This window comes from Taeniopygia guttata, chromosome 1A, assembly GCF_048771995.1.
Source record: "Taeniopygia guttata chromosome 1A, bTaeGut7.mat, whole genome shotgun sequence".
In the NCBI taxonomy this organism is placed as follows: domain Eukaryota; kingdom Metazoa; phylum Chordata; class Aves; order Passeriformes; family Estrildidae; genus Taeniopygia; species Taeniopygia guttata.
In genome coordinates, this window is record NC_133025.1 from 46,981,602 (window position 1) to 47,003,625 (window position 22,024).

At 44.8% G+C, this 22,024-nt stretch overlaps 1 protein-coding gene across 7 annotated transcripts in view; it reads right to left on the reverse strand.

Annotated features, from left to right (window-relative positions):
- GRIN2B (glutamate ionotropic receptor NMDA type subunit 2B) overlaps nt 1–22,024 on the reverse strand; it is a 232,618-nt gene that overhangs the window by 150,820 nt on the left and 59,774 nt on the right. The gene's annotated exons all lie outside the window — the stretch shown is intronic.

A 22,024-nucleotide genomic window follows, 5' to 3' on the forward strand; every position in this document is an offset into this window, starting at 1 on the left:
CCACTCTGGTCATCTAGCTTCAAGATAAATTTTTTTTGCTAGTGGGAAGTGTTTTTTCTCTTTTTCATATAAAATTTCTGAATATCTTCTCCTGAGAAGCACTGAGATGAAAAAATTTCCTTCAGGAGTGATGGCTAGTGCAAGGAGCCCAACCTTTTCATTATCTCAGTGCCTTCAGGATGTGTACAATCCTACACTAGGCATTTGTCTGCACTGTGTAGGAGCCTGCAGCAGTAGCTGTGCACCCTTTATCTCAGAGGACATTCTCCTCTTCTGTGTGCTAAGAGTAGAAGGAGCAGAGTTGAAGAGCGATGTACATTTATTATCTTGGTGTTGGTGCTCTTCAAGGCATGCAGCCTTGCAGAGTGGGCAAGCTCAGTGAATGAAGCACACTGCATGGAAAACATCAACCCAGCGTTCTACAGCTCATTTGGTTTCCAACTGCTCTTGTTATGTGACCCAGCAGTTTCTAAGGGCTGACAGTAGATCTCTGTGTTTTTGCTCCTCAGGCTAATGCCACTAACTTCACAGTGTTATCATACTCTCTAAATGGAAGTGAAAATATGGTCAGGCTCCCTGTGCATTCTGCACTGGGCTATGGACAAACCTGTCTATTCATCAGTGGAAATATGTGGCCTTTCCTCACTGGCCTTCGTACTGAATCTCTCTTTATACTTAACTCTAGGATATCCAAGAAAGAAAAAGTAAGCAATATTTCTACATATTTTTATGCTTTACAATATATATATTCCATTCCTATAGAAAGTGCTGAGGATGCTAAATCAAGGGTCGTGCATTCCCTTTCAGCTCTCTTCAGGGGGTGGGGAGGTTGCACAGCCCATTGGCAATTTGTGTGTTTCACTGCTATGCATCAACTGTGGGGTCCACAGAAGATTTTAATTTCACTCCATAAGCACCAGCATGTCTGTTTCAATAGAAATTATTCATGCAAGCCCTCCCAGTCTTGGACTCAGTCCTTCTCAGGGCAGTTTGCTTCCTTACACAAGATGAGTTGTGTATCTTGGACTTGGACAAAGAAAGTTCTCAGTTCTCTGGGAACTCTGACAGCAGCATTTAACAGGGCACAGTGATGCTGTGCAAGTTCACAGTCTAAACTTAACATGAACAACATTTCAGACAGAAGTGTCAGGAGGACTTTAAGCAGGCTGATCATAATCCTTCCTGCTGGGATAGGGACATATACTACTGATGGTGAATCTTGGTAGATGATTTTTCAGGACTGCAAGTGGGCAACATCTTCCATCCTACAGCTTCCAGAAAACCACCTCCTCAGAGTTTATCTTGCAGTCTTTATGAACTCAAAAGGCAGATTATTACCTCTTGAGGTGTCAAGAGCTTTTGTACAGCTTCTGGGTTTCCCTGAAATGCCCTCTTCTAGGTATTGATTGAGCTAGGTATTACAACTGAGAAGATTTTCATTTAGCAAACTTTTTTTGCACTCCTCACAGTGCAGAGGGAATACATTAAGTGAGATCTCTTTGCTCACCCATTTTTGCATAAGCTCGTTCTAAGTGCACTATGCAATTGCTTTAATTCCCCAGCAACAGCCTCCTCATATTTTCAGACCTCTAAAAACCACGTCTATATTGTATAATGCCACAGCCCTACCTCAGAAATGCCAAAGCTAACCTGAACAACCTAGAAAGACCGCAAGGCACAGCAACACCTTGCAGAAGTATTACCTTGGGTCCTTGAAGCTGCAGAGTGGTTTCAGTATAGTCCCCGAGTTAAATCTGTTATTATACAATTGTACCATTCTTCAAGGTAGCCTGTTGGGTGCTATCTAAAGGTCTACACACGATACCATGTAGCAATGACCTTCTCAAGACTCACTCCCTTCCTGCAGTGTCTAGGCACCCCAATATCTCAGAGTGCTTCCCACCGCCGCTGCTATGGCAGACTTACCCCTGCTGCCTGCTCCTCAGGCTCCCTTGGTCCCCAGCGCCTCAGCAGAGGTGTTTTCCACTCCCAGGACCCAGGAAACAACTTTAACCTCTCTCCTCGGACCCTTCTCCTGCACCCTCAGCCCCACAGGGTCCCTCCACACCAGCTCCCCTCCCACCCGCTTGGCACAGGACAGTCACACCCACGCTGGGGCTGGGGCAGCAGGAGGTGAAGCCAAAAGGCCAGCAGACGGTGGGTTCACGTCCACACGCATCCCGGTTAAGGATGCAGCTTTGTTTCCATGGCGACGCTTAGAGCAGCGCAGCGCGGTCCCCGCCCGCCGCGGCCGCGCTCCGTGCCCGGCACCGCTAAATCCTCCCGCTGCCCCCCACGGCCGGGGCTGCCAGCGCTGACCCTTTGTACACCTTCCAAAGCCCGACAGATTCGGGCTCACTGATTTCCCACCCACGATGTGCCAGCCAGAAAGAGGCAAATAAAGATGTGCCAACTAATAGCAGCGACAGAAATAACACCTCCCATCGCAGTTGAGCTGTAAACCCCTTAAAACAGTATTACAGGGAAATGCGTTTTCTTTCCTAGAAGCCGGCAAGCATAAGCAAAGGAATGCAGTTCAGGGAATTAAAACAAGATACTGTTTTTCTCCGTGCAGGTAGCACACAGCCAAACAGCCCACACTCCCCTTGATCTATGCCAAATGCTACTCACAAAGCACACCCAACTCCACCTTTCAGAGCAGGCAGTCCCACAGAGCACACCTTCCCATGGGACAGCACTAACAGTCTTCCCAAACAAGGATATCACCAGGCTGCTCTGCTTAGCCCCCACAGCAGGAAGGAAAAACACCAGGGAACAGCTGGGACACTGGGCCTGGGAGTTTGCACCCTCCTCAGCACCTCTCCAGGGTGAGACATGTTAGACATGGCCAGATGTTTCTTCATACCATCTTCAGTCAGAAAATCTACTTTCCAGTTTAGAACTGAATCACAAGCAGGACTGCTCAAGATTTCTCTGCCATTTCTACTATATCTAAAGGTTGTCTGATAAGAAATGGTTGGGAAAATTAGTCCAAATTAACTTAAGTTGTGAGTTTAGCATGAATTCATTAAATCACATTAGCCTTGAATGGACACAGTTCTTCCAAATTAAAGCAACCCTTAGAAGAAAATTGAACTAAACTGAATTATGGTCCTCTTAAATCCAAAGAACAGAGTGCCTACATGGGGTTTGATATAATTAAGAAACAGCAGTCTGGGAAGGATGTCCCAGCCCCAGTTTCCCAGACAGTCTTTCCATATTACTCTTTTCAGGAACCAATAATGCTCTCACTGGGGGGAAGTTAGGTTTCTCACTTTCCCATGTGATTTAAAAGTTGCTGTACTGATGACTTGCTGCGGAAGCCCTTTCCTAGCCAGTCAATACCTTCACCAGTAGCTCTTTCCCTTGAAGAGCACTATCGCTGCCAGGGTATTTTCACCTCACTCTTGTTTTAGTGGAGGGCAGCCTTTTCTGTTTTCTCAGACTGCGTTTTGCCAGGTTAGGCAAGCTACTCTCCTCTTGTAAAATGTGTTCTTCCCTCTCTCTACCAACTAGATACTTTTCTGGCTCCACTTTCCTTTAATTGGAATAACTGGAATTATACAAAGAATTATACACAGAGGAAATTACAGTAGAGACTTTTACAATGATATTGAAACTTCCTTGCCTTGGCAGGGAATATCCTGCCTGGCACCTAGGAATATAATTGCCTTTTATGCTGATGTCTCATATTGAAGACTCAGTTATCACATCAGTAAATAATACTCCCACTTTTTCTCTTTTTCATTTGCTTATAACTGATAATCCTATTGTTTCTAGGATCAATTAGTAGGAGCAACAAAGAATTTTTCCATACAGACTAGCAGACTGTGCAAAATCATCCAGACCAGTTAGAAGAAATAGAAATATGCTAGTGTTGCACTCTCCAAACAATTTCTGCTGCTCAAGTCCTTAAGACCTAGTGTGCGTTCTACCAAAGCTAGGCTCCAAAACAGGCACTGGAGTCACATGTCTATCTGCATGGTCCCAGACTTCACAGTGGCACATTTCAGCCTACTTCTACATTGTGGTCCTCAACAATGTCCAGTTCTTCCTGTTTGTTCCCTGTTACACTCTGTGGTGATCACACTACACTACTTACTCCCATGTGTGCACAGATGTCCTTATGAACACAATCTCTCACACTTCTACACCACAAACCAGAGCCAAATATTTGGAAACTTTTGCAATTCTGTCATTTAGAAAGCCTCGGTTTAGCCACACTACGTCTTTCTGAGATGGAAAGAGGGAGCTAGGGAGACAGGTTGGAAACAGGTAATTAATGGAAGTGAGAAAATCAGGTCTCCCTTCAGGCAAGCACTACCCATTGAAGGACACAAGCATATTTACAGCAAGTGTCACATGAATACAGCCAGCTAAAAAAGAAACAGTCCTCATACAATAAATGTCCAATCTTTCCTTTTACTACAGGAAATCATTGCACTGATCAGGAGAAAGAGGCAAAGAGGAAAATTACTAGGTTATGATTCAACATTCCATTATTGTCATTCAAGATTATATTTACCAAGGACTAGGTTACTTTGCAGAAAAATACAAATTTTGTCCTGGCAATTTAGGCCCTTTAAAAATATTAATTCACTTTTTTAATGCAAAATTACTTAAGCCTAGCTTGTCTGTGTCTGTTTGCTGTCAGTGCTCCCATATAGGAGTTTTATTTGCATATTCATGCATGGAAATTTGCAAAAACTTGCAGAAGTGTACATCTACCACATTCATATGCAAGTATTCAAGACAGAAGTGCTTGTGTGCTCATTCAACAAGGGAATAGAAACAATACCAAACAGATCTCTCTGACCAACCATAATTAAGTAAAGAAGCCTGTATCAATCCATAGAGTAAATATTTTTCCAAGAAGTTCACTAAATAAATTCAAATAAATTTGAGGAAATTATGATCTGCACAATTGATATTCCATGAGCAGAAAAAGCAGCTAAATTCAGTGAATAAATTATGTGTTGTGAATTAGTCCCCCAGCTCAGCAATTACTATGGCTGTATTACTAGAATTGATGGATAATTTAGCATCAATAATACTACTTTATTTGCTAGGTAATGCTCAACACCAATTGAAAGACAGATTTTTGTTTAATTTTCTTTGTTTGGGTTTTTTGTTTGTTTTGTGAGTTTAGGGGGTTGTTGTTTTGTTTGGTTAGGATTTGGTTTGGTTTATTTCTGTATTTTACAGAGGAGGAAAATAAAGAAACCTTCCTGGTGTCAGTGTGTGTCAAAGTTCCCAGCGTACACCAGCTCAGCAAACTGGAGGAAATACAACCCACATCCCTGAACAGCCAGCTAGATTCTCCTTCCAGCAACAGGAGAACTCACTAGGACATGATCCCTCACACACATTCCTTGTCCCTCTTTATGAGAAGATGGCTGCATTTGAGATGCAGGAAGAGTAGGGATCCTGTTAGCTTAAAGCAACAGGCAACAGTTCCTGTTTGAAAGTGTCTCACTACATTTAATGGACTACTGAGCACTAGATTTGCTCTTTTAGAACAGGTCCTTTGGGAAAATCCATTATTAATTGTGATCTCTTCTGTAGTGTCCCCGAACTGTGATGCTCAGCAAACACTGCTCCAGTCTGAGGAGTAAATTAGTTAATTCATCAACTAGAAATTATATTGAAATCAGTCTGTTACCACGAAATAATTTGGAAAGTAAGCTGCAGGGTCTCCTACTGAAGCACCTCCTTCAGCACCACACACAGAACTGCCACAGGAACAGCAAATGCTGTTGCAGGAAGGCAAAGGGTTTAGGAAGTCTGAGCTGCCCACTGCCTCCTGGGGAACTTTCCTGGAGCAGGGGTGAGACACTGGCCCAAGCCAGGGCAAGTGGGAGGGCAGCTTCAGGGCAGCCTTCTCTTGTGATGTGCCTGGGATGGTAACTAAAAAAATCATTTTGTGCTGCAAAAATCATCAGTTTGGCACCTCGCACCAGCCTCAGAACTAATCTGGTTAAAATGAACAAGGCGATTTCCTGATAACTTAACTAAGCCCTCCCAGTTGTGATGTAAGGCCATGGGTTAGTGCTCGTCCATTCCTCCCTTCCCCAGGTGCTGTGCTGCTGCCACACGCAAGATTAACAAGGAGGTTATATTTAAACTTCCAAGAGGAGCTGCTGTGCGATTATGGGTCTATTTAAAATCCTCCGGGCAGCTGCAGTACATAATAACAAGTCAGCGGGAGGGAGGGAGGGAGAGAGTGGAAGGAGAAGAGGGAAAGAAGGGGGGTCAGGAAAACATCACGGATTGTCCCTGAAAAAAATGATTGCCAGAAATGGCAGGGGGTGCAGCCAGGTTAAAATGCCCCCCGCGGGTAGTGAAAGGGAGAGGGGCACACGCGAGAGGGGCGGCAGCAGCGGAGGAGCACGCTGACAGCAGCAGGGGGATCGGAGAGACTGGCATGGAAAGCTGCCAGAGCAGAAACCTCACTGCCTTGGGCAAGGACGTCATTCCCTTAAACCCACTCCGCTGGCTCTGGAGGGCTCTGTCACACGCCACTGGGTGCCCGTCCAGGCTTCCTCAGATCACAGGCGTTTGAATGAGTAAATAGCTATTATTAGACTTCTCCTGCCTGCCCACGCACACACCTCAGCCTTAGGCCAGCATAAAACTACCCCCAAGAAAAACACCACTTTTACCTACTCCAAAGGGCTTTACCCAGTCCTGAGTTCTGCTACAGCACTTGGAAATGTGTTCCCCTGCCAAAATTGCAACTAAAGGAGGAGTGCTTCCTCATGACACCAGAGCAGGGACTCAGCTCTTCCTGCATCACCAAAAATCACATTTTCTCTGATTTCTTCCCCAACCCTCTCACCAGCTGACTCCACTATCTTCTGTGATCAGAGAAAGGGCAAAATGGACTAAGGCCCCCAGGTGATCACTGATACACATTCTCAGCTTGCAGCGATACCAGAGCTCAGTGACATCATGTCTGGTTCCACAGGTGGACATGGGGCAGGTGCGATGGCAGCAGCAGTGGCCAGGCAGATGAGCAAAAACCGTGCACAGCACTGAAAGAGGCTGTGCTGGTGGCACCAGCCCTGAGCTGAGGAAAGGGGCCCTCAGCGCTCCGTATCACTGAAGGATGAAGAATAATTCACTCTTCATTGCAGGGGTGAGACCTTTGAGCCACAGGTGTGTTTCAGATAAGTTCCACACCATCACACAGTTTCACGTCTAATGATTTCCCTTTGGTGGTATCACAGCCTCCTGCCTGCCTTCTCCTAACCAGCTGAATTTCCATGTCCTTTCAAAGACTTGCTGCAATCCAGCCAAGATGACTGCATTTTATTGCTGAGCCTTTGTGATGCAGTCTATAAAACACTTTGGGAGCTTTCCAGAGGAAAGATGCTCAAGAAACATCACTCACAGCAGTCCACACACATTCACTGACACTGTCCTATGTGACCCTTTCCTACGCTTCTTTCTTCTCCATCCTCCCATCCCTACACAAGCATTCTCAGTACTGGAGGTTGATGGTATCAGGCAGGGAAAGAGTGTCTCTCCAGAATGAGATTTGCCTCAATTTCCATCAGCAACACAGAAGAAGGGAAAAAATGTCGAAATTAAGCTGCTTGATTACTGAAATTAATCTTGTCACTTAGCATCCCTGTTCCACAGAATGGGGCCTTTGATTAGCCTCCTTGTTTCAGAATATTACAAGCAGACGTTTATTAAGCAGAAGGCAATTCCTCTGCAGGGGGAGAGGGGCAGCTGATTCCAAAGGGAAGGCTGCTCTCTGGGTAAGAGATGCCCACAGCTTTGCCTGCATCCCTGGCAAGTGAGGAGATGCTGCTCTGAAAACACAGCCAGGGCCCCCAAGGATTCTCCAAGATCCTCTCCCCAACATATGACTAAGGACCATCCTGTTATTACTGTCATAGGCTTGGTATTTATAAGGCTGACAGCTCTTGCAGCAAATTATCTCTAGTTATTACCATCATCCTGAGAGCCCTCAAAGGTTGTGAGGTGCTGTGTCCCCCTGTCTGGCTCCCTCAGCATGCTAAAGAAACACAGAAGGATGGGGATCATTCCCCAAGGCAGCCAATGGAGCAGTGAACCTGCACGTGGGACCTTCAACACCCACACTTCCCTCTCTGCTTCCTCTCCACCTCCCCGCAGCATCGCCAAACACGCAGCGGTGACTCTGCATGACCGTGCTGTCACAGGCAGCTTTGTGCTCTTCCACCCATAGGGCACGTGCTCAGAAGCCAGTACCTCGCTGTAGGCGTGGGCTGCTCTTGCTGACCTGACACAGTGTGCTGTACTGGCTGGGATGGCAGAAGGGAGAGCTCAGAGACACCACTGGTGTGACCCACAGATGCTCTTGCAGTTCCCTGGGAATTTAAGATTGACACACCTTAATACAGACTCCCAGGAGGTGACATGCAAGAGCTTCAGAGTCCAAAAGTGGCACTGCTGGGTACAGAAGAGGGATGAGAAAGGGTAGAAGGTTGCCTCTCGTGGCTTGTTCTGACTCTGCTTCCACCAACCAAAAGGTTTTTGTACATTATTACTGGCATAGGGGTATACTCAGCAGCATTCCAGGAAAATTACTGACGAATTTTAAGTAGGCTAAACTGATTGCTGGGTTCCAAGCTACAGTGGTCAAAGTCAGCCAGCGCTGAAAGGTTGTAAAATCAAAGATCAACCTTTATACTATCTTCCTTTCCGTTTCTGTGCAAGAGATGTTATGGTATTGCAGACCTAACAATCCCAGTATTACTATTAAAATTGCTATATTGCAGCCTCCATGCACTGAATCACAGTGCTAGTGCTCCATCCTGCAGGAGAAACACAGATCAGAGAGAACAAGAGGGTGAGGCCTGCATAAGCTTTATGTAATTTTTTTTTACAGGGTGTTGATCTGAAGGGTGGCAAAATTTCACTGTTACCTAACCACTCTCACTCCAGTAGTTTGAGTTTGAGGGCCTCAAACTACTTTCCAAACATTAGCTAAACAACTTTCACAGTAGCCCAAATCCTGCAAGGACTTGTTTGCACTGACCAGTGAAGCCAACCTTGCCCAGCCTATGGGAAGGTATCATTATCTTCTCTGTTCTACAGATGGGGAAATTGAGGCACAGGGAACCAAAGTTATTCAGAGAAGGTCATGAAGATAAGCCAAGAGCAGAAGAGATCTTCTCTTGGTTTAGTCCTCTCCATCCTCACTCTTTGCAATACACTCAGAATCACAGAATCAATTATGTTGGAAAAGACCTCTGAGATCATCAAGTTCAATCTATGAAACACCACCTCATGAACCAGACCATGGCACTGACTGCCACATCCGGTCTTTTCTTAAACACCTCCAGGGACAGTGACTCCTCTACCTCCCTGGACAGCCCATTCCAATGCCCAATCACCCTTTCTGTTTAGAAATTTCTCGTAATCTCCAATCTCAACCTCCCCAGCACAACTTGAGACTATGTCCTCTCATCCTGTCACTGGATGCTTGGGAGAAGAAGCCAACCCCCTTGTCGCTGCAGGTTCCTTTCAGGCAATTGTAGAGAGTGATAAGGTCCTTCCTGAGACTCTTTTTCTCGGGGCAAACAACCCCAGTTCCCTCAGCCAGGCTGCATAGGACTTGACCTCCCCCCCTTCACCAGCTTTGCTGCCCTGCTCTGTCAAAAGTCATTCCTGAATTGAGGGGCCCAGATGGAGATGCACTCAAGGTGCAGCCTCACCCCTGCCAAGTACAGGGGAACAATCACTTCCCTTGTCCTGCTGGCCACACTAATCCTGATACAAGCCAGGATGCCACTGGCCTTCTTGGCCACCTGAGCACATGCTGGTTCATGTTCAACCTGCTGTTGACCAACACCCCCAGGTCCTTTTCTGCTGGGCTGCTTTCCAGCCATTCTGCCTCCAGACTGTAGCATTGCCTGGGGCTTCCAAATTGCATTCAGCAGTCTACATATAACAGCAGATCAAAGATTCTAGAGTTGGTCAAATTTATGCGAACCTCCAAAACTATTCTGAGGGGCCCAGATGGAGGTGGGGGGTACAAGTGTGTAACAAGCTCTAATTTTAGCTGATTTGGGCTTGCTGGTCCTTTCCTCCCCCAGGGCAGCAGGTAGGGTGTGCAGACTGAATGAGAAACCATGCTCTAGCGAGGCATCTACAGGTTTGGTGGGGTTTTGTTTGTGGGTTTGCTGTTTCCTGGGTACCAGGGCTGTGTGAAGCATTGAAATTCCACCCTGAGCAGCAGTGAGCAGCAGAACCTGTTTCCATAGCACTGCCATGGAAACAGCACTCTGCGAATCTGTGCCTTCAGGCCCCTCTGCGGCTGAAGCATCTCACTGCTCCTCCCCAGCTCCCACCTCCACACTACAAGCCCCCAGACCTCCTTGTGTGTCTCTGGTGATTAAAGAGTGTGGTACACAAAAAAAGCAGAACCTCCTGTTCAGCCTCTTACTGAATCACAATGTGTAGAAGTATCCTTTGAAGATAAATACTAAAAGCATGCGTCTTCCCCCCTCTTCCATACATAAAAGTAGAAAAAGCAACAGTTAAAATTCAAGTTGAATTGCACCAGTAAAATTTCACCTGGTAATATATTAAGGTGAAAATACAGTAATTTCATGCAATGGCTCTTTTATCTTCCTTTGTCTGCCAGGAACACCAGCTTCCAAAAGCGAAGGATTTAACTGTTAGAGTGTAGAACAGGGTCCCCTTAATCTTCTTCTCTTGTTTGGGGTTTCTTTTTGCTTCCCAACCCCTGTTCATACTAAAATATACTCATGACAAGGGATCCATAAAATGGAGGGATAAATCAAACAATGGATGTATGCAAGACACGTGTTATTTCCTCCATGCATCCACTGAGAGCCTGAGGAAGAGCACACTACAACGCGCACGCTGCTGGTATTTGAGCATCTCAAAGACATACAGCCTATGAGTGTTAGAAGCTATCTCCACTGGCTGGAAGACCACAGGTCCACCTATCACCTTGATAAGTCAGTCCTTAACAGGCTTGATAATCATGAGGAGTTTTAGTTGTAGTCCTTAGACCCCCTATCCCAAGAGTGGGACAAGAAAATAGTCTAAATTTCAGAGGGACACCACCAGAGAAGCAAGAGAGAGTCAGGATCAAACTGACAGGCAGCAAAATTCTGAAACTTCTTCTTACTAACCTCCATCATGGGTCCTGAGGGAGGGATCATATCCAGAGCAAGAGAGAAATCTAGTCTCCCTGCTCTACCAACAACCTGGTCTCTGCCACAGCTATGGAAAAAGATACTGCGTTACCAGGATAGACCAGAAAATTTTGTTCCAAGTGGGCTGGAAATCACCCACAACCAATGATACAGAGACGCTCCATATACTGTAAAGAAGGGCAGTTGTCATCTGACATACATGGAGCAAAGTAAGGCCCCAAATGGGAAAAGGATCACTTTTAACTGGCTTAGGTCAGAGACCATCAAGGGCAGAGACCCTCACCTCTTCCTTTCCCAAGCATGTATCAGAGTAGCAGGAATCAACAAATATCAACATAATACCAAATTTTGCATATTTATAACCTGTCCACTGCCTACTCAAACAAGTACATTGAGTTACCCTCTGAGGCAACCTGTGCTATCACGTGGAGCAGCTCTTCTCCATGTGCAGAGCACTGTTGAGTCTATCAGTCAGATCGTGGCCAGGGTCACATCTCTCACCTGCTGTGGCTGTAACTCACCTGAAGCTTGCTGAGCAAAATGACGGATTTGCTGCATTCCCATGCGGAATGTGAAGATTGCCTGTCTTCCATTATATGTGTCCACCTGACCTCATAGTCTCCTACAACAGAGTATTTTCCTGTGTTGCCAAGCCCACCCCTAGCTCTTCTTCTCCAGCACGTGTGAATAAAATAATTTCATGAAGAAGGAAGCTCCTCAGACTGCAAATGCTTTGAGATTTTTGGTTTGCCTTACATGTCCTTTCATGTAACTAACCACAAATCCCAAGTCACTTTGACCCCAGTTTTTGACTCCAGTTTTCTGTTGAACAAAAAGCCTGCAGGAGGCATCTCACCCTGTAGATGCCATACTGTGATTTAAAAGAGCTTAATACACATCAAACTATAACCCACATCCCTTTCACTCTGTTCTTTATTATTTTAATGAGGTTTTCAACCCATCTGTTAAATCATGGATGAAGAAAACTAGCAGTTACATGTCAAAATCCATGCAAACTGCTTAAAATTCATGCCTACTAAGCTGGCCTATAGTCAGATGTTACTAAGTCAGGTGTACGGTGTCTGGAAAAACAAATTTCATATGCATGATCACCTACTTAGCTGGAGTGTCTTTTAATAAGGTTAACTTGAGGAAGTGAGAATAATAGCTTAGGACAAGTACATACTGAATTGTTTTATTTTTGTGTTGTTGTTTTGCTGCTTTTTCCAGGCAGCAAGGGGACAGTTTTCCTTGTACCACTAACTCTTTCACTTGACGTGGCCTACATTTTACATTTTTGGTATGCATGTGAAAAGCTTTGACAGCCTCTTCAATATCACCGCCCTTCTGAGTTCAAGATAAAACCTCTCTGGCCCCTCTCAAGTTCCTCTTAAATCCCTAAATTACCTTCACATAATCTTCAGTTTCTCATCTGGTATTCACTGGACATCTTGCACAGAATTGCTCTCAAGACCTGGGCTGTAGGAACTAAACAAGGCGCTGAAATTTCTTACAAAGCTGTGGTAGTTTTTCCTTGTCTCTGGAGCAGTATTGGCAACACTGTGATCAACCTGCATTAACAAATCTTCACAGTATGTAATTTACACTTCATTGGTACTGGTTCCTCACAAAGATCTGATAATGGCTTTATGGAGTTTAAATGCAGCTGAAAATTTCCACTGTCTAAATGTTCATGCCCACTGTCTCAGAATTCTTCCCCTCACAGTAGCAGGAACTGATCTATTTTTAAACATTTATTTACTCTTTAAGATCGTATGCGTCCAGCTTTACACGCTTCATCACCTGATGATTTCCAGAGGAACAAAATCTTTCTTTAAATCTTTATTTACTCTCCACTTACAACCAAAAGGAAATTTTCTAGGGTTATAAATCGTGGGCTGACTTGACTTCTACCACTCTACCCTACAGCTAGGCAGCTTCCCTCACCTCAGGAAAGTACCCTCAAATGGTTCCTTGGAGAGAAGTGTTAGCTGGTTTTGATCCTTACAGACCATTCCTCCTTAAGTTTGTTGGGCTTTTAGCCATACTTTCAATTCAGCCACTTCCCTTAAAAAGAGCAACCATTCCCACACATCCTAAACTGCCCTGCTTTATCGCTTCCATTATTTTTACTTTTTAGACTAATGTCATTTTTTCTGGCATCAGACTAACATGCTCCTGTGCAAGTTCACTTCAAGTAGTATCCTTTGATGCCAACAACAAAATAATCTTCTATTGCAGAGCTGTTCTTTGCAGCTACAAAAAATGCCCAGTTTTAATGATGATGAAGGCATCTTCATTACTATATTGGGACTGCCTTTGCAAAGAGAGCACAGCACTGCAGTTCTTACAGCCTTTTCTCAGATGTCGGCACTGTCTTGGTTATTGCTGTTGGCTGCAACATTAGCACTTCTCTGTGTCATTTCTGGTGGACGCTGACTTTGAAAAGGGAAGGTGTCCAAATACCTTTTTTGCAGATTTCTTCTCTTGCAGCATACCAAACCCAGGCTTTCACTGGACTCAGTGATTTCTCCAACAAGAAATTCAGAATACTTTTCCAAGGGGTACCATAGAAAATCCTGTGCTCATGTTCTCTCTCTGGTCACACTCACTGAGTTTTGTTTCCTCCTAGCACCATCCAGTCTTCCATCAGGGACTGGTTTAACATCTCAGAATTGCCAGATATGGAGATCTTCATACTTTCCACTTTCAAAAGCCCTCATGAGTTTTTTCTCTTCTTTTTTTACTCTGGTTGAAAATTTACATTATTATGCTATTTACACAGAATTTACATTAATTCCAAGATCACAGAATTTATGCATTCTTGTTCCAAATGAAAGATCATATGGACAAAAACACTGATAAAAGCCCATAATTCCAGCTACCCATGCTTTTCATTTTGCTTGCAGGCTTAGGGTCAGTGACCATACACGTATTCCCTTGCATCACTTGCACTTCCAAAGAGACTCAGCTATGGCAAGGCTTTTGTCTGCTCTGTTCTACTCAACATGTTTTCTTAGCTCATTTTACTCCTGGTGTTATGTATTTTCCAGTGTTCACTCAGAGTTAAGAAGCCACCTTCATCCAGCATCCATTCACAGGTTGCTTCACAGGAGTAAGGGAAGCATCCCTATAACCCAACAGCTGGCTACAGCCAGGTGATGCCAAAGCATCCTGGAGCATGTGTCCTCTGTGCAAGGGCTTGCTCAGGCAGCTCAGAAATTACTAAGTAGGCAAAAGCCTACTAAAACAAAGCATGCATTGCAAATCAACATTACCCTTATATGTGGGATTTGACCATATACAGCTTAGTTTAGAATATATTTCTGGGGATGGACAAACCTTTCTTGGAATGGTCTGGTGATCACTCCATTTTTCAAGGGCTTCTAGTCATACAGAAACAAAAAGAGGCGCTATTGAGGAGTCACTAGCCATCCTCATTACAAACTAGAGGCAGATTTAGCCACCCCGACACAGCTTCAGGATGGACTCCCTCTAACAGGCCTGTCTGGCTCAGTTATTTTATCAGCCATGCTCCTCACAGAGTTTTCACTTCTACACCTCAATAATCCCTGGATATTATCCATAGCAGTGTATTTTGGACTGGCATTGCTTTGCAGGATGACCAAGAAGATCTGCAAAGGTTACCCTGTTCACAAACTGCAGATTAGTCCAGTTGCAGAAGGTAAATTATAAACATCCTGAACAACCATCATACAGAGTCCGAGCAAGGCACCTCTCTTCCCCACTGTGCCACCCACCAGGGCTTGGAGAGAACAACACAGACCTATATGGGAAAGGCTCTGACTCTTTCATAGCTGTGGTTTAGATATACTAGGACCTGGACAGCAGTATGCTGTAGAAAAGTCCAAAAGCTCCTTTTTTAATCTAGAGCCTCCTGGAGATATATTTGCATGCATAGGCAAGCAGACATGACATCTTGGACCTGCACAAGCTCCCACTTAACGCAACAGACCAGGATGTTACGCAAGAAGTCAGCACTGAGCACCGAGCACCACCCCTCTGCACATAGCATATGCGTGTCCTCAGAATGGAAACCCCTTCCTTCTCAGCCTGTCCTGCCCCCCCCATCCTGTCTGCCTTCCCCAGATTCCTGATAGCTTCGGCTCCATGTCCCTTCACTGCTCCTAGTAAACACAGCCCTTCCTCTCCTCAGTATTGCTGTTACAGACTGTCTCACCCTGCTCCTACAAGTCCCCACGGCCACAACTCCCTTCTCTGCCCCTACAAACCCCACAGGTCATCACTGCCTCTCAGAAGAAGGGACATGTGTCCTCAGCAAGTGGGTGCAATGGAGATAGAGATGGCTCAGAGAGCCCACACCAGAGAGGGGACTCCCAGAGGAGAAAGAAGCACCAGAGGAATCATACATAAAAATTTCTTGCCTCTTTCCTCCATTCTCTATGATTTCTGTAGGGAGGTAGCTCTTCTCATTTGCCCCATCCCACCTATACCCTGCACCTAAATATGTCTTCAGGATGAGGAAGCATCTGTGCAGTGGGTGGTGATGCGGGGGTGCAGCCAATAAAGCTGCAGCCTGAAAGGACTAAAAGAGAGATTTTATAGCAATAGGACCTGTGTGCTTTGAGCTTTTGCTGAGAAGGAATCACCAGAGCAGCTCGAGGGGCATTCCGGAAGTGGAAGTGGAAGTGGAATTTGTCTGAAGTGGATTTTGTCTAAAGGGGTGTATTGGGTCTGAATGAGACACAGCTCATTTCTGCCTTAGCAGCCCTCACAGTGCTGTGCTTTGCATTGGTAGCTGGAAGGGTGCTGATAATTGTGCTGCATCCCTTGAGCTGGTAAGAACACAGAATTGCTGTTCTCTTTGGAGTCAGAGAGCAGAAAGTCCTCCCACTAATATGTATGAAAAATCAAATATTTGAGAAAACTTACAGAAGATAAATACTCAAAAAACTCCAGTTTGGGAGATTGAATTTTTAGCTTGTCACCTACTCAGCTGGCAGGCAAGGGATCTGGAAGAGCTGCACAGACTCTCTGCAGACCAACCAACCTGCCTCATTTACATCCACAGTTGTGACAGGCCTGACACATTCACAGTGGACTTTTCATACTGTAGAATCAACAATTTCCAGCAGAAAATTGTTCCACTGGAAAACTTTCAGGTAGTTCTACCACACATTTAGAAATGTTTTGTATATACCAGTATGTTTGGCATGTATTGATATGCTATTCACATTTTATAATCTCCAGATACTTCGAGTGCCTGTCTCTAAAGAAAAGATAGAATATGCCTCTTAAAATGCCAATCACAGTTAAAATGATGAATGATCAGCGCAAGGTTTTGCAAGAGAAGCTCATTGGTGGACTCTAATTTTCATTCTTGCTCTGACCATATGGCTGACTGCAAAGCAGCTTCTGCCATAATTGTGAAGAGCCTCACTGGAGTCCATAAGGATCTGCTGACAAGCTGCAGACACAGGCATTATATCAGCACACAGAACCCAAGTGTGACATCCCTGTATGTTTTCTGTCACACAGAAAACTGTTGGTATTGCACATGCATACTGGATTGCAGACTCAACTTCATCTCTCTTTGAAACCTCTCCTCTGCCCCATGAGCTCACTCCTGTGGGATTCCATGGCTGGAAAAATTAAAAATTTGTTTCCTTTAAATGCTATAATTCTGCTTTTCCTAGAGGCAGCTACAATTCTTTCTCTGTGAACTGAAATTGCAGCAATAATTATATTTCCTACTTTGTTCACTGTAGTTGACTGTTTTGGCAGTCATCCTGTAGCAGTAATCCACACATAAAGAGTCATCTTGCATTTTTCAATCCAATTTAAAGGGAATTGTTTCTCAAGGAAAGCAAGAGGGTGAAAATGTTCCCCTCTGGCAAAAATTTCAAGCACTTTGGTACTGCATGTGAGAATTTTACCTACCTGTCTTATTCATTGTTGCATTTTACAAGTACTAATTTAAATTCTTTGCACTTCTAGGAAGGCCTGAGACTTTCTTCATGTGCTTTTTTGCTTAGTCCTCCCACACTTCTCCCAGACAGTCCAAAGCAGAACTTCAGTTCCTTCTTTTCAGACAATGCTCAGAGCACCAAGTACTCTTGTTTTGTTCTTATTTTGTTCTTGGGCTATTTGTTCACTCTAGAACAGGGGAAAGGATGTGATAGAAATTAAGGCAAGGGTACATTAGGAGGCAAGGGACTAAGTATCTATTCTTGCCATCAGCTCATTAATTTGGTTTGATTTACACCAGTTGCCCCTTTTCCTTCTAATTTTTCACTGAAAAACCCAGAAGCCTTTAATAATGGCATGTAGCATTATTAATGTTAAACAAAGCCTTTGAAATCTCCTTCATTCTGCACACCGCATACCATTTCAGAACAAATTATTTTCACAGTAACCTCTGCCAGATACAAACACACACACACACGCACCACTACTATATTATTACTTTCGGACACATTTTTCTTTTTCCCACACATTTTCAATCTTAATATTCCATAATCTATAAAAGCAGCACAAGAATGAAGGTGCTGCACCAGAAACAGTACAATCAGGGCAGACAAAGCAAGGTGACTAGAGATTCAACCTTTAAATCCAGGATTTATCAGACAGGACAAGCACCTGAAATAACAGAATAGCAGTACAAGAAAGAAATGTTTCAGGATATCTTAGAAAAGCTAGAAGAAGAGAGTACTGAAAGTTTAGGAAGGAGAATTGTTGTTTGGGAAGCATCCTGCCTCCTACCCCAGCACATCTCATGTTTTCAGCCAGCTTACACCACCAAAACCTGCACATCATCAGAGGAAGCTTCATGCACATCTGTTGAAATTACAGGAAATCTTAGGAGCTTTGTTCTTTTTTTTATTACTATTGTTGTTTTAATGGGCTGTTCTATCTCCCAGGTATGCAATGATTCAGGTGTCAGTTGTTTTTACAAGACCTCTGCTGCATTCATCCCTGTGACCCCGCTGCTGCTCTGCTCATCAAGCCAAACTCACTACAAGCCCTGTCCCACACTCTGTTTTCTGTTACTGGGGTCTGTTTGAGCATCCCTGTGCAGCTGGGCAGGCGAGCTGATGGAAAACCCAGGGCACCTCTACAGCAGTTACTCCACATGCTGCAGCTTCCCAGGGATATGGTAACTGCTCCTGGGTGCTAAAAACCCACCTGCTCAGCATTGCAACCCAAAATCTTGCTGTGAGCTTCCTAGAGGACTGCAGGAAAGGGGCAAAAACCCAACAGATCAATGACAATGTAAACTGAAATCAGAGTAGGGGAAAAGAGTCACAAAGAGCTTTTGTACCATATAGGCAATCCTAGAAAATTTCTGCATTTTACACTCATGTATCATCTCTGGGGTATCTCAATGTCACTTCATGGCATCCCACTGAAATATTGGCAGGAGAGAGTTTGAAGAATCCGCTCACAACAAGGCCATCACCAGCAGTAGATCTGCTTAGCTGTAGCTGACCTCAAGGCCCTTGTTCCAGCATTGTACTACATTACTATTGAATTTTTTTCCTGTTATCCAAGGACCTACCATGGCCTTCCATGACACTATCTGGCACTACCAAGTACAGATTAGCACCATCGTCTCCATAACTACCCTTCAATCAGGGATGAATACCTGCACCTCCTACCCACATGTCAGAGGGCAGAGCCAAAAACAGTCCCTCGGGACAGCACAGGGCATGTTGTGGCTGTTTCAGGGCCAGCTCAGTTAGACACTGCATGTAATTCCCACAGCCTATAGATCTTCTCATTTCCAGTGGAGAGTCTCTATGAAATACCTTTCCACAGAGAGATGCAGCGGATGCAAAAAAAGGTATGAGGTTGGATGACACTACTGGAAAAGTCCTCCTGATATTCAACTAAATAAATTACTGTTCTCCTGAAGAAAAGTGACAGTAAGGACTTCTAAGGTCAGGAGCTGGGTAGAGAAGGTGAAGAGGGAATAACTGTTAGGCTACTTTTTTGTTTCCCATCAAAGAATGAGGAGATATCAAAATAAGAATACCAAGGACTAAGTTTCCAAAAAATAACTTCTTCACCCTATGAGCAGTTAAGTGATGAAACTCCTTTGTCTCTTGGATGCTAAAAACATACTTGGGCCCACAAATGCCAAGAATTTGTATGTTGGTAAGGGTATGGAAGAAAAACCCATCAAGAACTACTAAACACAGAGATACCCTGACTATCTTAGAGACTTCATAGCTCGTGGAATGTTTGGAGAATATTCTGAGGAAGTATCTCTAATTGATCCTCTATCAATTGCTGTTGGATGCAAAATCCTGGACTAAATAACCTTTCCTATAAACAAGTTCACTCACCATTACAAAAGGTTTCTAAAATAACATTTAACATTACTGGACAATTTTTAAGTCTATCAGGACAGTCTAGCGAAGTTCCTACTATTATCAGTCAAACTAATATATAAGTTCATCAACATCTTTTTATTTAAACACTGCATCATTAAACAAAAAGAAGGCTTTTGGCTTCCTGGAGAAAAGGCAGGACATTACCACTGTCCCACGGCAGCCAAACATGCAGAGCACCTGGGTTTGAGCCCAAGGACTTCAGACATGGAACATCACTCTGCTTTGCTCTTCACTTCACAGCCAACTGCCCCCAGCTTCAAAGCATCTTTTATGAAAAACAGCTGTGCTGTACCATGGCTAGGACAGAACATGCTCTGAGGCCAACCACTTTCTCAACCAAAATTTATACCTTCATCTCCACTCCAAATACAATTTTTTTTTTCCCTCCCCTGATTTCCTACCCTCTGCTATATGTAAAACTCCCAAAATAATCCACAGAGTTAAAAACTGGTCCTGGGATAGTAGCCCATTTGGCCAGGGGAAGAAAGAGCAAGGAAACCTCATCACCTTTTCATTTCTGCCTTGATGGGTAGAAAAAGCTGGATTGTACTGCTCTGCCATGTTATCACCTCACACTGTCAGGATGACACTCCTCTGGGACAGTGGATCTGTTCCCAGTTCCTGACAATACTCAGCCACCCAGACCTGCCCGAAATGGGCATGCCTCAATTTCTGCAAATTTCTGGTGCTGCCTGTGCCAACTCTTTTCCTACTCCCTTGGGTCAGATGCATAGCCCAGGGAAGACAGCTTGGCTGGGGGCATCCATGTGTCAGACTACTCCCAGCTGCCACAGGGGCCCTGGGAGTCTGTCAGCAGCCAGAATAAATTGAGGTGGCCTGACTCATGCCAAATCCAAAGCCAGCAAGGGGAATATACAGGTGCAGAAGTGGTACAAAGCCAATTGCCTGCTTCAGCACACTGACATGTACCAGGTACAGCTCAGTGTGTCCAGGGGACAAGATCCAGCACTCACAATTCCCCAGTGAGATAAATGACTCCTATGGTCCTCCAGCTGCAGCTGCCTGCCCCTTGAAGGATGGGACCTTGGGGAGCCAAGGCTGTCCAACAGATCTGTGCATGCAGATCTAGCACATTTACATTCACCCCAGGTTTATTACACTAGCTTTTCTAGTCCTAAGATATATTTTAAGCTAGGAAGCCCTCACCTCAGCACCCAGCTCCACACAGCCCTGGCAGCAGCCAGGCAGAGATGAGGCAATGGTGCACTAAGCAGGGAATGAGCACGCCACGGTCACACCCTCCTGTCCCCTGCTAACCTCACCACTTTTACACCTTCCTATCCCTCCTCACCCTGATCCTGATTCTGCAGCAGGTTCATTGTGGAGCACAAAGTTGGTCCATGCCAAGCTGGCACAGGCTTCAGAGGAATTAATTTAGACGGGTAAAGTCTGATCCCTTTCAGGGAGCCTGCGAAAGAAGAGGCAGCGCTCAGCACTTTAGACATCAAGGGAGAATAACAGAGAAAGAGATGAGAGAAAACCTCACACAGAAAAGGCAGCAGGAAAAATGTCCTAATTTGGAGAGACAGGGCTCATTGCCATGGCAACCCAGAATCGCCCCAGAGCGGCCAAATACGACTTTATATGTGGTGTTAAACGATTCAACCATTAAGAGAAAATACCAAGGGGAAAAAAAATAATGGGACTGTGGAAGGGAAAGTATTTGGCAACAAAGAGCTTTCCTCTGGGGGTACTCTGGAAACAGAAGTGAACCTTTTGAGTATTAAATTGTATTTTTTTCCCCCATCCTTAGGTGCAGACACATTTTTGTGCATATGCTTGTTTGGGGAGAATGAGTCACTCCTTACTGCCTGCACTGCCTTCCCTCCCCAGCCTGGTGCTCATCAGCAGTGGGGCCAGATCCTGCCTACTGGGCAACAGAGGGAGGAAAGGCAACTGGAACCCCTGTTCCTTTCTTAAAGTCCCCTACCAAGACCTCCCAGGACAAGGCAGAAACCAGTAATGCATGGCAAATCACATGGGGACACTGCAGTGCGGCAGCACATCTCACCAAAGAAGCAGCAACATGATTCAGGGTGGCAGTGACCACCAAGAGTTCCAGCCTCCAGTCCACAGCCTTGAGAAAGCACATACAGGATGTTCATAAGAGGTCTGGTATTGCTGAGCACATCTGGCCATGGGCTAAGTGAGAGAAGCAGCAGGAGTGATATGCTCACTGTAAGTCACACAGTGCACATTCTGCTGGCTGACAGAGGAAGATGAATCTCCGCAGTTGTCAATTAATTATCTGATCTCACCCTGAGTCCTTTCTATCTGCTTTAGTCTATTAATTACTTTGAATATCTTATCAAATTTCCTTATCCCACACCCTCACCTCCTTCTACCCTCACACGTGGGATACCCTTCCTCTCCACTGCTGCCCTTTATCAAACACCCCTATTCAGCAGATCTTCTCATCTCTTTTCTTACCCCTGGCACAGT